The 17,769-nt window shown below is 44.1% G+C and overlaps 2 pseudogenes; both read left to right on the plus strand.

Moving 5' to 3' along the window:
• The first annotated feature begins 1,725 nt into the window (after positions 1-1,725).
• On the plus strand, positions 1,726-1,844 carry LOC134912258 (5S ribosomal RNA; annotated as a pseudogene).
• Positions 1,845-8,487: 6,643 nt separating this feature from the next.
• LOC134912269 (5S ribosomal RNA) lies at positions 8,488-8,606 on the plus strand (annotated as a pseudogene).
• The last annotated feature ends 9,163 nt before the right edge of the window (positions 8,607-17,769 follow it).

Consider the following 17,769-nt stretch of genomic DNA (forward strand, 5'->3'; position numbering starts at 1 on the left):
ATTTTAGGTTATTTATTTCTTTATATATTTTATAGATTTTTCATATCATATTTTATTTTCTCTCATTATTACATCCCCATCTCATCACATTCCCTCATCCCCCATGTATAGTTCTTCCTAAATATTTAATCTATTTGTATCACCTAATATCAAATGGCAACATTAGCAGCAATGCAATAAGGGCTTTTGCCACCTATCCACTATTTAGTATTCTTATATCTAACAATGGTGATTTACTACCACCTAATGTTCACAGCCCTCCGGTTATGACTTCTCAGCTCTGTATTATCAGTATCTTAGCAACCGCTTATACAAACCCTATTCTCTATGGCATTTCTCCCACCTTTAAGATGGCGCCCGTGCTCTCGCGATATGAGGTGCATCTGCTGTCTCTCGATCTGACGTCACCAGTAAATATGGTCTCCCAGCAACTACACATACGGGGAGATCACATTCATCATACGACATATCTTAATTGGTGATTTACCATCACCCAATGTTTCTAGCCTCCGGCAATGACGTTTTTCGCTCCGCTATTCTCAGTCTCTTAGTAACTGCCCACACAAACCTTCAAGATTTTCTTCCCACATCCAAGATGGCGCCCGCGATCTCGCGATAAGTTATGTATCTCCCGCCTCCCTATCTGACGTCCTTATGCATGCGGTCTCCTAGCAACTACACATATGGGGAGATCACACCCACCACACCACACCACATGATTGGCTAAGCCTTAACCGGGGCGGACATAAAAGCCCTCTCCCTACACCGTACAGCACGGAACCCGGAAGTGAACAAGCCCTAGGGCGAAACGCGTCTTCCGCATTTAGGAACAGGGGTCCCGTCGACACTACCGTATCCTGGCATTTAGCTTCATTTATCTGCCTTGCTCTCTCGGCTTACCCTGATCTCTGGTGAAACTGTAAGCATTACTATCCTGTGGCTCTCTGACACGGATAGCAACTCCTACTTACAAAACCTAGCAGTACCGCTTGAATTATCTCGTACCTAGTACGTATCATAGGGGTGATTATCTAGAGACCTTTATTCATTAGCACTCACCTAGCATTGAGTGAACCTATTGGAAACTAACGCCTAGTTTAGGTGTTATTAATTTTTGACCATTATATTTGTTATACTTATTTAAGTGCTGGTATTTATCCATTTTTATTATTGCCTCCTCATAGCAATTTATGCATGCAGATAATTAGTATATATTAGCATCCCATATTCTATCCGGGACTACGTGGCAAACAGTGTATGACACACATGGTTAACAGATATATGTTGGTATAGTTTCTATAAATCAGTCACCTCAGTGCTTAACCCTATAGATCCCAGACCTTACCCTCAGTTTTGAAATAGACCGTATCACCAGAGTGACTACGCATTTATCTGTTTCAATCAGCATCTCCTATCATGCACTATCTGTCGGGATATACTGTAATATACCTGTGATAGTGTTTTTCTGACTGTATTTTTATTAATTTCAAATTGTCTATAGATCATGATTCTCATTAACTTCAACTGTCTATAGATCACTATCCTTCGTGGACTCTCATTTACGATTCCTGGTACATTGCACCACATGAGTGGGAATATTGGATCAGGTCTAACGTGGAAAGCAGATCCACCTTTTTACTCCATCTTTCCTCAATCCTCTTCCTGTCGGCTCTGATTTTCAATATTCTTAAATAGGTGCACTCTCATTGATGTTCACATAAAATTCTCTACTACCATACCACGCTGCCAACGCCCGATCTCGTCTGATCTTGGAAGCTAAACAGCGTTGGGCCAAGTCAGTACCAGGAAGGGGGACCACCTGCGAATACCTGGTGTTGTAGAGTGGGATCTTTTCCTCACCTATGTGGTAGCAACACCAACAGCAGTATCACCACTTGTTTTCTTTACTCTGCAATCTCCAGACCTTTGGTCACGGGCACCATCTACGTGAGGTGCCATATTTACCTCTACCGTTATTACTGTCTCAAATCCAGATAGGAGCATGTCCATTTTTCTTGTATTATACTCAGAGGAATGACTTCTGATCATTTCTCTAATTCTACTTAAGCCAAGAGAGCATAGTTATTATCATTATTTTTGTGTCTTGACTACCCTGTGGTTCCATCAATACAGCAAGTCTGTACTGGTCAAGTGGGAATGGGGGTATGACCAACTAATGTCTACCGCCCTTCCACACACTTTTAATCATTAAGAGACCAGAACATTTTTTATCTCACTAAGATGCTCGGTATATTGCATTCCTAAAGGATAGATCTCCGGTAACAACCTCGTTTGTAATATTAGTCAATAAAAGTTATGTTTTAACCATTTATCTCAATTACCTTATCAAATTTACTTCTTTTCTATAAGAGTGCGCCCACACAAGAGCCTTCTGTCCTCTCCCCTTTGTATAAAAGTTTGCATACTTTCTGGCTCTGGGCGCACCACCAACTAGGACGATAATAACACCGATACGTATATAGTATACCATATGGAAAAGGCTAATTTTTGCCCTTTTTCTCCCCTACCAGTTTAGGGTAACTCACTGTCCTGTTTTGGTTTTTCTTCTTTAATTTTCAGTATCTATTCCTATTTAGCTTTACCGGTGCCGGATCGCCCTAGGTTTTTGTATAGTATTTTTCTACTGTTGCACAAACAGTCTCTGATCCTTGGCACGGTTTTCCGTATCGCACTTTATGACAACGTTTTCCTTACCGGATCTGTCCATTTTAGCAGTAACACCTTCACTTAAATAATTTTTGGAAGCAGTTTCTATAATGACCACCTTCTCATTAAAAGCGGAGCTAACAAAACGACAAAACCCGGAGACCTTTGGGGATTTCTTCACAGAAAATTTTGACGAATCCCCCACTGATTCTGACTGGAAAACTTCTTTTGCTAGATTACAAAAGAACTTGCAGAAAAGGACTCGCCTTTCGTGGGACATTACCACATTACAGAATTATATTAAACATAAGATTGTGCCTCGGGGGTTGAGACCCAAAATATTCCCCTCTTTCCCACTGGCCACGGAGAACTTGAAGACAGAGTGGGAGACAGCACTCCTGAAGTGTTCCCAAGAACTATTACATCTTTTGGTCAAACATGACACTTTACTCATAGATCAAGTGGAAAAAGAAATAGAGGAACTGGGCCATAACCTAGAAATTTGGGAAAAAGATCTGTCTTTTCAGACAGCTTTTGAGAAACATCAAAAAGAACTTAAGTCATATGAACAAACAATAGCTGATCGGAAGCGTAACAAATTCATTAGGGACAAACGAGACTTCTCGCGTGGGGATATCTTCAGGTGGAACTCCATACCCCAGAGCAGGAATCGAAGACAGAGGGACGACTCGACTTTCTCAGAATTTGAATCTTCAAACAGTGGAGATTCATCTAGTGAGACTTCAGACAACGCCAGATTCAATCAAGGTGAAGGAGAATTCTCTCCACGTTTTTTAGGCCAGGGCTTGAAACAAAGAGGCCGGGACAAAAACCAAGGAAAACCCGGCGGGGGGGAAAGAAGAGGCGACAGACGCAACCCCGATTGGGACCTATCAAGGACTGCCAGGTATCCGGCCCGACAGAGGAAGACGCTACGCTAATTCATCCGACTTCTTCCTCCTTACAGGTTATCAACCTATCGGGCAGACCCCTTTCACCTGCACATATGGCTGTTTTAGCCAAAGGCCTATCTTTCTCACCCTCCAGATCATTCAACAGATTTTGTTGGGAGAAGGATCTTAGATTATTTGGTAGAAAACTCCTGCTCAAAAAGTTCTTTACAAAACACCACGCAAGACGAGACAGCGATAACATCACAGATTTATCCCCTGAGGAGCTCCAAGCAGTCCAAACGCTCGAAGACCTACTAGTGGAATCAAACATACAAGACAGCACTCCTTGCCGAGCCAAATGTAAACCAAAGTCCTCATTTTTCCCACCCGATAATACCAGCCCTGAAATCAGGGTCTTTCTTAACAGGGTGTCGAAAGAATTCGACGATATTTACGTCCAAATTAAAACTTCCCATCAATATCCATCAAGAAATCTCAATTATCAAGAAAGGAAAGCATTACGTGAGATGGAAACCTGGCGAGACGTAATTATCAAACCTTCAGACAAGGGTGGTAATATTGTGCTATGGCCGTTAGAAATGTATATCACGGAAGCACATAAACAATTGCTTAACCCCCTCTGCTATCAAAAACTTCTTAACGATCCCACTAAAAGGTTCCAAAAAGCTTATACCTCTTTAATACAAGAGGCTGCTACTCAGGGAACCATCACTAAACAAGAAGTAGCATATTTGACTGTACAAAACCCGAGAACTCCAACTTTTTATCTTCTGCCGAAGATTCATAAAGACATCCAAGTGCCACCAGGCAGACCGATAATGTCGGGTAATGGAGGATTGTTGGAGCAGCCGAGTCGATTCTTAGATTTACACCTACGCGATTTCGTCCTTGACTTACCATCTTATCTGCAAGACACTGCTGACTTACTACGAAAAATTCACAATATTCATTTTGAGGATGACTTCCTCCTAGCAACCTTAGATGTTGAGGCACTCTACTCGAGCATCAATCACCAACAAGGTTTGGCTGCAACCAAATTCTTTTTGGATCAAATTGGTTCCAATGATTTCTCGGATTTTTTGTTACAGCTACTTACTTTTGTCCTCTCAAAAAATTATTTTGTTTTTCAAGACCAGTTTTTCTTACAAATCAGGGGAACCGCTATGGGGGCAGCATGTGCACCTACATATGCGAATCTCTTCCTAGGGTGGTGGGAGCACTTTCACGTGTTTGACATCTGCAATGAAAAATACACCACACATATAATACTATGGCTAAGATACATCGACGATGTCTTCGTGATTTGGAACGGTGATAAGAACTTACTTCTGGAGTTCATTCAGATTCTTAATCACAATGAACTCAACATCAACTTGACACACTTTATCAGCCCAACGAGAGTACCATTCTTAGACCTTAGTATTTATAAATCCAATGCAGGATTTTTGGAAACGGAATTATTCCGTAAGGAGACGGCTACTAACAGCCTCCTACACCAAACAAGCTCTCATTTTCCGCCCACTGTGGAGAACATCCCTAAAGGGGAATATCTACGCCTAAGACGCAATTGCTCGGAAGATTCAACTTTCAAGGCCAAAAGCTTGGAATTAACCAACCGTCTACTGGATAGAGGCTACAGCAGACGCTCACTCAAGCGGGCATACACTGCCATAGCAAAAACCAAAAGAGAGAGTTTGATCTTTGGAAAGAAAAATAAGAGCACGGAGCAGGAAGACACCGTTCGCTTCATTGGGACCTTCTGCCCTGAATGGAGGAAGTTGAAGGGAGCAATAACTAGACATCTTCCAATCTTACAATTGGACCCAGATTTGGCACCCCTCTTCGACTCCCCATTGCAAATGAGCTGGCGCAGATCAAAAAATATGAGAGACCAGCTAGTGCACAGCCATTTGATCTCTTCAAATATCAAAAAACCTATCATCACAGGCTCTTTCCCCTGCGGCCACTGCAAAGCATGCCCCCAAATTTTGCAAACCAACACGGTCATCGATAAATTTGACCAGCCTGTTAAGTTACAATATTTCTTCAATTGTAATACGCAGGCGGTGATATATTGCATAACGTGCGAGTGTAATCTTAAGTATGTGGGCATGACCACTCGCAAATGGAAAGAAAGAATTTTGGAACACCTTGGGAACATCCGTAATGCCTCCAGAGATTTAAACAGAATGAAACAGCTCACTTCAGTAGCAAGACATTTCAACTCTGTGCATAAAGGATCCATCAAAGGGTTCAAGACTTTCTGCTTGGATCGAGTACATCTCGGAATACGAGGAGGAGACATAACAAAAGAACTATACAAAAAGGAGAGTGAGTGGATTTTCCGCCTGAACAGCCTGAAACCCTTTGGCTTGAATGAAACCATTAATTATGGAGCTTTCTTGTAATTTAGCTTTTCACTTACCATTTATATGTTCTGAATTTATATTCCTCCTTTTATCATTTTTTCCACAGGTCATGGATACACCTACACCTTTCACTGCACACAATTTCCATGCACCTCTCATCTTCCATATTTACATCACTTTTTAACACCTGACTTCATCATCCCCCTTTCCCATCCAACATTCCTCTTTACAACTAGTTCCCATTTCCATTCTTCACCAATAGCCCACACCCACCAGACATTTATCCCTGATTTTCCCCCATCAATCATAACCACTCACACCCACCCCTCATCTTCTTTTCTATCCTCACAAATGCAAGACTAATTATTTTATCTATTCCCATGGTCATTGCACCCCCTTGCACTCACATCCCATCCTCAGCTTCCACTCACCCCTTTCATTTGTTGACTTGTTACTGCACCCCGACACCTGCTTTCCTATGTACATACAGTATTATCACTGTCACAATCCGACCCCTCCACTCCTACATTTACCTCCCTTTTATCATGGCCCCTTAGGCACGTCCAGCCCCTCCATTACAATTTCCCCCAGGCCTATCCTGTTTGCTTTTCATTTTTCATTTTTCACCTTTCATTTATCAATATATTTTTTATTCATTTATTATTTATCATTTATTTATTTATCATTTTACTTTTCAAAAAATTTTTTTAATTTTATTCTCATTTTAATTTAATTTCATTTTAATATTTCCCTATAATCAAGTATGGTACTAATAAATTATTATCTTTATCTGTTATCCACTTCCAGTCATAATTTTAGGTTATTTATTTCTTTATATATCTTATAGATTTTTCATATCATATTTTATTTTCTCTCATTATTACATCCCCATCTCATCACATTCCCTCATCCCCCATGTATAGTTCTTCCTAAATATTTAATCTATTTGTATCACCTAATATCAAATGGCAACATTAGCAGCAATGCAATAAGGGCTTTTGCCACCTATCCACTATTTAGTATTCTTATATCTAACAATGGTGATTTACTACCACCTAATGTTCACAGCCCTCCGGTTATGACTTCTCAGCTCTGTATTATCAGTATCTTAGCAACCGCTTATACAAACCCTATTCTCTATGGCATTTCTCCCACCTTTAAGATGGCGCCCGTGCTCTCGCGATATGAGGTGCATCTGCTGTCTCTCGATCTGACGTCACCAGTAAATATGGTCTCCCAGCAACTACACATACGGGGAGATCACATTCATCATACGACATATCTTAATTGGTGATTTACCATCACCCAATGTTTCTAGCCTCCGGCAATGACGTTTTTCGCTCCGCTATTCTCAGTCTCTTAGTAACTGCCCACACAAACCTTCAAGATTTTCTTCCCACATCCAAGATGGCGCCCGCGATCTCGCGATAAGTTATGTATCTCCCGCCTCCCTATCTGACGTCCTTATGCATGCGGTCTCCTAGCAACTACACATATGGGGAGATCACACCCACCACACCACACCACATGATTGGCTAAGCCTTAACCGGGGCGGACATAAAAGCCCTCTCCCTACACCGTACAGCACGGAACCCGGAAGTGAACAAGCCCTAGGGCGAAACGCGTCTTCCGCATTTAGGAACAGGGGTCCCGTCGACACTACCGTATCCTGGCATTTAGCTTCATTTATCTGCCTTGCTCTCTCGGCTTACCCTGATCTCTGGTGAAACTGTAAGCATTACTATCCTGTGGCTCTCTGACACGGATAGCAACTCCTACTTACAAAACCTAGCAGTACCGCTTGAATTATCTCGTACCTAGTACGTATCATAGGGGTGATTATCTAGAGACCTTTATTCATTAGCACTCACCTAGCATTGAGTGAACCTATTGGAAACTAACGCCTAGTTTAGGTGTTATTAATTTTTGACCATTATATTTGTTATACTTATTTAAGTGCTGGTATTTATCCATTTTTATTATTGCCTCCTCATAGCAATTTATGCATGCAGATAATTAGTATATATTAGCATCCCATATTCTATCCGGGACTACGTGGCAAACAGTGTATGACACACATGGTTAACAGATATATGTTGGTATAGTTTCTATAAATCAGTCACCTCAGTGCTTAACCCTATAGATCCCAGACCTTACCCTCAGTTTTGAAATAGACCGTATCACCAGAGTGACTACGCATTTATCTGTTTCAATCAGCATCTCCTATCATGCACTATCTGTCGGGATATACTGTAATATACCTGTGATAGTGTTTTTCTGACTGTATTTTTATTAATTTCAAATTGTCTATAGATCATGATTCTCATTAACTTCAACTGTCTATAGATCACTATCCTTCGTGGACTCTCATTTACGATTCCTGGTACATTGCACCACATGAGTGGGAATATTGGATCAGGTCTAACGTGGAAAGCAGATCCACCTTTTTACTCCATCTTTCCTCAATCCTCTTCCTGTCGGCTCTGATTTTCAATATTCTTAAATAGGTGCACTCTCATTGATGTTCACATAAAATTCTCTACTACCATACCACGCTGCCAACGCCCGATCTCGTCTGATCTTGGAAGCTAAACAGCGTTGGGCCAAGTCAGTACCAGGAAGGGGGACCACCTGCGAATACCTGGTGTTGTAGAGTGGGATCTTTTCCTCACCTATGTGGTAGCAACACCAACAGCAGTATCACCACTTGTTTTCTTTACTCTGCAATCTCCAGACCTTTGGTCACGGGCACCATCTACGTGAGGTGCCATATTTACCTCTACCGTTATTACTGTCTCAAATCCAGATAGGAGCATGTCCATTTTTCTTGTATTATACTCAGAGGAATGACTTCTGATCATTTCTCTAATTCTACTTAAGCCAAGAGAGCATAGTTATTATCATTATTTTTGTGTCTTGACTACCCTGTGGTTCCATCAATACAGCAAGTCTGTACTGGTCAAGTGGGAATGGGGGTATGACCAACTAATGTCTACCGCCCTTCCACACACTTTTAATCATTAAGAGACCAGAACATTTTTTATCTCACTAAGATGCTCGGTATATTGCATTCCTAAAGGATAGATCTCCGGTAACAACCTCGTTTGTAATATTAGTCAATAAAAGTTATGTTTTAACCATTTATCTCAATTACCTTATCAAATTTACTTCTTTTCTATAAGAGTGCGCCCACACAAGAGCCTTCTGTCCTCTCCCCTTTGTATAAAAGTTTGCATACTTTCTGGCTCTGGGCGCACCACCAACTAGGACGATAATAACACCGATACGTATATAGTATACCATATGGAAAAGGCTAATTTTTGCCCTTTTTCTCCCCTACCAGTTTAGGGTAACTCACTGTCCTGTTTTGGTTTTTCTTCTTTAATTTTCAGTATCTATTCCTATTTAGCTTTACCGGTGCCGGATCGCCCTAGGTTTTTGTCCAGAACCGTTACCCTCAGAAGCAGACATGATATAACTTGCAGTATGAGGTAACACAGTACAATTATTAGCAGCACTATATCCCTAAACCCAAACCCCTGCGCAGTGTAGTCAGCACCAGCAGAGATAAAGGAGAGATATGGTGACTAAATCAAAGAGAAAAATACGTAATACAGTATATCTTTGTGAAAATCCTATATTAAATAACACCTGACGCACCAAGCCCCCTCAGGTTATAGAATATAGGGATAGCAAGTTGAGTGAAAGACACGAGATGGACACCACTCAGCTATCAATGCACACACAAATAGTCACAGTTTGTACAATGCAGAGGTTATTACAGACAATAATACTGCACTGGACTAGCTTACACAGCTATATAGTCAATAGATATAACACTACACAGTAAGAAACTGGATGTATATCACAGGGTAATTGTACTATAAACCCCTGACTAAATGCACTCTTTCTTAACTAACACTGACTAAAAAGGCAGGTAGAATACTTAAGTGTCATGTAAAGTCACAGCACTGACAACCAGGCGGCTTTACATAGGAGGATTTGCCCAAGCAGTCCCAGGAACAGTGAGCTGAGGAGTAATGGCGCCGCAGACACTGACAGGGAGTGAGGAAAGACAGAGATGTAGCTCCAGGGTGGGTACACTTGCTGGAAATGGCACCCTGGGGCTGGGGGAGTGGCTTCAGGTCTAAGCCTTATCCCCCTTGCTGGCAAAACCACCGGGTACTGTGGGCGATATTAAAATCGGTTTTAAGAGAAAACCTGACCTGCGCCCATGCCCTGGTGATCTAGTGGGATCGCCTGTATCCACAGTGTCCACCGCCAGCGCGCACGGCCCGCCTCCCACTGACCGTGCTGGATCGCGATAAAGACCGGGTCCCGCGAGCGGGACCCACTTACCACCTCCCGAAGCGCGGCCATACGATCCTGGAGAGCCCCAGCCGTGTGTGCCTAACGTGAAGTAAACTGGAGCCTCCGCTGTAGATACCCGGCAACCAGGGCTCGGGAGTGTACAGCGCCGCTGGGGAGAGCTGGAGCTGCAGCAGAGAATGTCAGAAGACATTTACCCCTGCTGCTGCTCTTGAAGTCTTCACTTTTTACCTCATAAAAAGCTTTTCTTAGGGCTGGCTGGAGCAGCCCCTCTGTTAAGTGAAAGCTTTGAGCCTGTTGGTGCCTTGGATCAGGATCCTACTCTATACCCCATTGTCCAGACTTGTGGAGCCCAGTGTACCCCGCAGCAGAAAGGTGGTTTTACCTGTTCCAGGATCTACCGCCTTAAAGGAGCTGGCTGATCGCAAAATTGATACTGCGCTCAAATCCATATACACGGCTTCAGGGGTGATACTACGGCCCACTATTGCCTGTGCATGGATTTCCAAAGCTATAGTAAAGTGGTCAGGCACATTACTTGAGGATTTGGATACTATGGATAAAAGTGATGTAGAATTGTTTTTACGTAACATTCAGGATTCTGCAGGCTTTATGGTGGAATCCATGAAGGACCTGGGTTCAATGTCTGCAGGAATTTCTTCCATGTCTGTCTCAGCTCGTCGAGGACTGTGGCTGCGCTAGTGGTCTGCCGACATGGAATCCAGGAGAGGTGTGGAGACCCTACCCTACACAGGTCAGACTCTCTTTGGGGAAGCGTTGGATGCGAGGATCTCCACGGCTACAGCGGTTAAGTTACCCTTTCTGTGAAGCATCCTTTTCCTTCAGTAGCATCACAGTCCTTTCGTGTTACTAAAACAAGAAAGGCCAAACCGTCCAACACCTTCTTAGAGGGGGTTGGCCAAAGTCCAAGAAACCTGCTGCTGCAGGTTCCCAGGAACAGAAGCCTGCTTCTGGTACATCAAAGTCCTCAGCATGACGGTGGAGAGTGCGGCCTGGAGGTAGGGCCAGTGGGGGCGAGACTCAGTCACGTCAGATTTCAGTCACATCTGGATGTCGTCAGGCCTGGATCCCTGGGTACTAGATATTGTGTCCTGGGGGTACCGGCTGGAATTTCAAGATCTTCCTCCTCACTGGCTCTTCAAATCAGGCTTGCCAACTTTGCCGGCAGACAGGGCTGCCCTACAGGGAGCCATCCAGAAGCTGGTGGAGGCACAGGTTATCGTACCAGTTCCTCCCCAGATGCAAAACAAAGGATTCTATTCAAACCTTTTCGTGGTACCGAAACTGGATGGTTCGGTCAGGCCCATTCTGAACTTAAAATCACTAAACCCCTTTCTGAGGGAGTTCAAGTTCAAAATGGAGTCTTGAAGGGCAGTGATGTCAGGTCTGGAGGAGGGGGAATTCCTGGTATCCCTGGATATCAAGGATGCGTACCTCCACATTCCGATTTGGCTGCCGCATCAAGCTTATCTTCGATTCGCCCTGTTGGACTGTCATTTTCAGTTCCAGGCCCTGCCTTTCGGCCTCCCCACAGCACCAAGGGTATTCACCAAGGTGATGGCAGAAATGATGATTCTCCTCTGCAGACAGGGGGAGAACATAATTCCATATCTGGATGATCTGCTGATAAAAGCATCATACAAGGAGAAGCTGTTACGGTCCATAGCTCTCACGACCCAGCTTCTCAGGGGACATGGTTGGATCCTGAATCTTCCAAAATCACATTTGGAACCAACCAGTAGGTTGTCCTTTCTGGGAATGATCCTCGACACGGAAGTGCAGAGGGTGTTTCTTCCAGAAGAAAAGGCATTGGTGATACAAACAATGGTCCGGGATGTCCTGAGGCCAACCCGGGTGTCGGTTCATCAGTGCATTTGCCTACTGGGGAAGATGGTGGCCTCTTACGAGGCTCTGCAGTACGGGAGGATTCATGCTCGGTCCTTCCAGCTGGATCTCCTGGATAGGTGGTCGGGATCCCATCTACACTGGATGTACATGCACCAGAGAATACGTCTGTCACCAAAGGCCAGGATTTCACTCCTCTGGAGGCCACAATTACCTCACCTTCTGGAGGGTCGCAGGTTCGGGATTCAGGACAGGATCCTTCTAACCACGGATGCAAGTCTCTGGGGCTTGGGCGCAGTCACTCTGGGGGAAACCTTCAAAGGGAGGTGGTCAAGTCTGGAAGCCGGCCTGCCAATAAACATTCTGGAACTAAGGGCCGTCTACAACGGTCTTCTTCAAGTGGCCCTTCTTCTGAGAAATCAGACCATTCAAGTGCAGTCGTACAAAGTAACGACAGGGGCTTACATGAACCGACAGGGCAGAATGAAGAGCAGAACTTCAATGTCAGAGGTATCAAGAATCATCCTCTGGGCAGAAAAACATGCGTTGGCGCTGTCAGCAATCTTCATTCTGGGAGTAGACAACTGGGAAGAGGACTTCCTCAGCAGACACGATCTCCATCCAGGGGAATGGGGTCTCCATCCGGAGGTGTTCAAGGAGGTAACAGATCTTTAGGGTGTACCCCAAATCGACAAGATGGCCTCTCGTCTCAACAAGAAGCTTCGGCGGTATTTTTCCAGGTCGAGGGACCCGCAAGCAGTGGCGGTGAACGCCCTAGTGATTCCGTGGGTGTTCCGGTCGGTGTACGTGTTTCCTCCACTTCCACTCATTCCAAGAGTTCTCAACCTCATAAGGAGTATAAGAGTTCAGGCAATCCTCATTGCTCCGGACTGGCCAAGAAGGGCTTGGTACGCGGATCTTCTGGATCTACTGCTAGAAGAGCCGAGGCCTCTTCCTCTTTGGGAGGACCTGCTGCAGCAGGGGCCATTCACCTATCAAGACTTACCAGGCTACGTTTGACGGCATGGAGGTTATACGCCAGATACTAGCTCGGAAGGGCATTCCAAACAAGGTTATTCCTACCCTGATACAGGCTAGGAAAGGAGTAACGTCTAATCATTACCATCGTATTTGGAAAAAAATATGTATCTTGGTGTGAGTCCAAGAAGTTTCCTGCGGTGGAGTTTCAAGTGGGACGGTTTCTCCTCTTCCTGCAAACAGGTGTGGATATGGGCCTGAGGTTAGGATCCATAAAGGTCCAAATTTCGTCTCTATCCATTTTCTTCCAGAAACAGTTGGCAGCCCTCCCTGAGGTTCAGACTTTTTTGAAGGGGGTTCTGCACATACAACCTCCCTTTGTACTGCCTACGGCACTTTGGGATCTTAACGTGGTGTTGCAGTTCCTCCAGTTGGACTGGTTTGAGCCTCTACAGGAGGTTGAGGTCAAGTTTCTCACGTGGAAGGCTGTCACTTTGTTGGCCTTAGCTTCTGCTAGACGTGTGTCGGAGTTGGGGGCTTTGTCATGTAAAATCCCATATTTGATCTTCCATGAAGATAAAGCTGAGCTTCAGACACGTCAGCAGTTTCTTCCAAAGGTTGTGTCGGCATTTCATATCAACCAACCTATCGTGGTGCGCATTTGCGACTAACTCCTCAATTTCATCAAAGTCCTTGGATGTTGTAAGGGCTCTAAAGGTCTCTGTGAGGAGAACTGCTCGTCACAGGAAGTCGGACTCTCTGTCCTGTATGATCCCAAGGAAATTGGGTGTCCTGCTTCTAATCAGACGATCTCTCGCTGGATCAGGTTCACTATCCAGCATGCATATTCTACAGCAGGATTGCCATGTCCTATGTCTGTTAAGGCGCACTCTACTCGTAAGGTGGGTTCTTCCTGGGTGGCTGCCCGGGGTGTCTTGGCATTACAACTCTGCTGAGCAGCTACTTGGTCGGGGTCGAACACGTTCGCAAAGTTCTACAAGTTTGATACTTTGGCCTCTGAGGACCTAAAGTTTGGTCAATTGGTTCTGCAGGAGCCTCCACGCTCTCCCTCCCATTCTGGGAGATTGGTACATCCCCATGGTACTAATGTGGACCCCAGCATCCTCTAGGACATAAGAGAAAATAGGATTTTTATTACCTACCGGTAAATCCTTTTCTCGTAGTCCGTAGAGGATGCTGGGTGCCCGCCCAGCGCTTCATGATCCTGCAGTGGTTATTTAGTTCAGTACTGCTTAGTTTTTGGTAAGTACTGTTTTGTTACTTGGTAAGTAATCCTGTTCAACCGTTGCTGATGTTTCAAGCTAGTTAGCTTGGTTTGCCTTGTATGTGAGCTGGTGTGAATCTCGCCACTATCTGTGTAAAATCTAGAGATGAGCGGGTTCGGTTTCTTTGAATCCGAACCCGCACGAACTTCACTTTTTTTTTCACGGGTCCGAGCGACTCGGATCTTCCCGCCTTGCTCGGTTAACCCGAGCGCGCCCGAACGTCATCATGACGCTGTCGGATTCTCGCGAGACTCGGATTCTATATAAGGAGCCGCGCGTCGCCGCCATTTTCACACGTGCATTGAGATTGATAGGGAGAGGACGTGGCTGGCGTCCTCTCCATTAGAATAGATTAGAAGAGAGAGAGAGAGAGAGAGATTGTGCAGACAGAGTTTACCACAGTGACCAGTGCAGTTGTTGTTAAGTTAACTTTTATTTAATATATCCGTTCTCTGCTATATCCGTTCTCTGCCTGAAAAAACGATACACAGCAGTCACACAGTGTGACTCAGTCTGTGTGCACTCAGCTCAGCCCAGTGTGCTGCACATCAATGTATAAAAGCTTATAATAATTGTGGGGGAGACTGGGGAGCACTGCAGGTTGTTATAGCAGGAGCCAGGAGTACATAATATTATATTAATTTAAAATTAAACAGTGCACACTTTTGCTGCAGGAGTGCCACTGCCAGTGTGACTAGTGGTGACCAGTGCCTGACCACCAGTATAGTAGTATATTGTTGTATACTATCTCTTTATCAACCAGTCTATATTAGCAGCAGACACAGTACAGTGCGGTAGTTCACGGCTGTGGCTACCTCTGTGTCGGCAGTCGGCACTCGGCAGGCAGTCCGTCCATCCATAATTGTATAATTATATACCACCTAACCGTGGTATTTTTTTTTCTTTCTTTATACCGTCGTCATAGTCATACTAGTTGTTACGAGTATACTACTATCTCTTTATCAACCAGTGTACAGTGCGGTAGTTCACGGCTGTGGCTACCTCTGTGTCGGCAGTCGGCAGGCAGTCCGTCCATCCATAATTGTATTATTATAATATATACCACCTAACCGTGGTTTTTTTTCCATTCTTTATACCGTCATAGTGTCATACTAGTTGTTACGAGTATACTACTATCTCTTTATCAACCAGTGTACAGTGCGGTAGTTCACGGCTGTGGCTACCTCTGTGTCGGCAGTCGGCAGGCAGTCCGTCCATCCATAATTGTATTATTATAATATATACCACCTAACCGTGGTTTTTTTTTCATTCTTTATACCGTCATAGTGTCATACTAGTTGTTACGAGTATACTACTATCTCTTTATCAACCAGTGTACAGTGCGGTAGTTCACGGCTGTGGCTACCTCTGTGTCGGCAGTCGGCAGGCAGTCCGTCCATCCATAATTGTATTATAATATATACCACCTAACCGTGGTTTTTTTTTCATTCTTTATACCGTCATAGTGTCATACTAGTTGTTACGAGTATACTACTATCTCTTTATCAACCAGTGTACAGTGCGGTAGTTCACGGCTGTGGCTACCTCTGTGTCGGCAGTCGGCAGGCAGTCCGTCCATCCATAATTGTATTATAATATATACCACCTAACCGTGGTTTTTTTTTCATTCTTTATACCGTCATAGTCAGTCATACTAGTTGTTACGAGTATACTACTATCTCTTTATCAACCAGTGTACAGTGCGGTAGTTCACGGCTGTGGCTACCTCTGTGTCGGCACTCGGCAGGCAGTCCGTCCATCCATAATTGTATTATAATATATACCACCTAACCGTGGTTTTTTTTTCATTCTTTATACCGTCATAGTGTCATACTAGTTGTTACGAGTATACTACTATCTCTTTATCAACCAGTGTACAGTGCGGTAGTTCACGGCTGTGGCTACCTCTGTGTCGGAACTCGGCAGGCAGTCCGTCCATCCATAATTGTATTACAATATATACCACCTAACCGTGGTTTTTTTTTCATTCTTTATACCGTCATAGTCAGTCATACTAGTTGTTACGAGTATACTACTATCTCTTTATCAACCAGTGTACAGTGCGGTAGTTCACGGCTGTGGCTACCTCTGTGTCGGCACTCGGCAGGCAGTCCGTCCATCCATAATTGTATTACAATATATACCACCTAACCGTGGTTTTTTTATACCACCTAACCGTGGCAGTCCGTCCATAATTGTATACTAGTATCCAATCCATCCATCTCCATTGTTTACCTGAGGTGCCTTTTAGTTCTGCCTATAAAATATGGAGAACAAAAAAGTTGAGGTTCCAAAATTAGGGAAAGATCAAGATCCACTTCCACCTCGTGCTGAAGCTGCTGCCACTAGTCATGGCCGAGACGATGAAATGCCAGCAACGTCGTCTGCCAAGGCCGATGCCCAATGTCATAGTACAGAGCATGTCAAATCCAAAACACCAAATATCAGTAAAAAGCCTCTTTTTTTCTTTGCGTCATGTGCTGTTTGGGGAGGGTTTTTTGGAAGGGACATCCTGCGTGACACTGCAGTGCCTCTCCTAGATGGGCCCGGTGTTTGTGTCGGCCACTAGGGTCGCTAATCTTACTCACACAGCTACCTCATTGCGCCTCTTTTTTTCTTTGCGTCATGTGCTGTTTGGGGAGGGTTTTTTGGAAGGGACATCCTGCGTGACACTGCAGTGCCACTCCTAGATGGGCCCGGTGTTTGTGTCGGCCACTAGGGTCGCTTATCTTACTCACACAGCGACCTCGGTGCAAATTTTAGGACTAAAAATAATATTGTGAGGTGTGAGGTATTCAGAATAGACTGAAAATGACTGTAAATTATGGTTTTTGAGGTTAATAATACTTTGGGATCAAAATGACCCCCAAATTCTATGATTTAAGCTGTTTTTTAGTGTTTTTGGAAAAAAACACCCGAATCCAAAACACACCCGAATCCGACAAAAATAATTCGGTGAGGTTTTGCCAAAACGCGTTCGAACCCAAAACACGGCCGCGGAACCGAACCCAAAACCAAAACACAAAACCCGAAAAATTTCAGGCGCTCATCTCTAGTAAAATCCTTCTCTTGAAGATATCCGTCTCCTCGGGCATAGAGGGAGGAGCCAGCCCACACTCTCAAACTCTTAAAGTGCCACTGGCTGCTAGTGGAACCCATGGTACTAATGTGGACCCCAGCATCCTCTATGGACTATGAGAAAAGGATTTACTGGTAGGTAATTAAATTCTATTTTACTTAAGAAATAAACAAAAGATAATGATGTTAAAATTTTGATTACACAGTATTATAAAAAAAATACGCTTGTCATATCTTCACAGTGTCCAAAAAAACAACAACAGGGCAGCCTGCCACCACTCA

This window comes from Pseudophryne corroboree, chromosome 4, assembly GCF_028390025.1.
Source record: "Pseudophryne corroboree isolate aPseCor3 chromosome 4, aPseCor3.hap2, whole genome shotgun sequence".
NCBI classification, from domain to species: Eukaryota; Metazoa; Chordata; class Amphibia; order Anura; family Myobatrachidae; genus Pseudophryne; species Pseudophryne corroboree.